The sequence below is a fragment of the Alosa pseudoharengus genome, unplaced genomic scaffold, assembly GCF_046254945.1.
Source record: "Alosa pseudoharengus isolate Yale_2024_CS ecotype anadromous, Long Island Sound unplaced genomic scaffold, YU_APseudo_1.1 YU_APseudo_1.1_scf_22, whole genome shotgun sequence".
Taxonomy (NCBI): Eukaryota; Metazoa; Chordata; class Actinopteri; order Clupeiformes; family Clupeidae; genus Alosa; species Alosa pseudoharengus.
In genome coordinates, this window is record NW_027468680.1 from 15,186,700 (window position 1) to 15,187,374 (window position 675).

Sequence of the window (675 nt, forward strand, 5' to 3'; positions counted from 1 at the left end):
GACACCCTATACTCATTACATCCCTGGCAAATGTACTGTATGTCACTGCATGAAGCAGTCTCTGGTCACATGAAACAACCCATGGGTCATGGCAGAAACAAGTCTTCAGTTGCCAGGTTGACAAAACCAGAATCCTTTTATATCAATCAGAGAAGCCTCTTTCTCACTCACTCACTCACACACATACACACGCACACACAGACTCATGAAACAATGAGGCAGATTGAACACTCATAGCTACTCTCCTTGTAAAGAAAAAGTTTTCTGCCAAAGTTACAAAAAGTGACAGCTATGGAAAAATGCAATGTTATCAGGTATTTCTTTGTTTGTGCAAACAGGAGTCAGAGTTGATCCAGCTTTTAATCATCCTATCATATTTTATCCTCATCCCTAGTTAGGGGGATGGGTGTTGAAATATAAAGCATCTACTTCAATGTAGAGACCATGTTGACATTTAGGATTGAAAAGTAAACAGATCCTCATCTTGGATGCACTGATTGGAGATGCTCTCTTCAAGTAACAAGACTGGAAAATCCTCTATTGCAATCAACCACATTTCACAGGCCTACCTTCTTAACTATTATCAAACATGGAGTCTTGAGTGCAGAACCGTCTGAACTGACTGGCTGTTTACTTGTGAATGACAAGCTAGTCCAAAATAAGTCACTTTGCAAA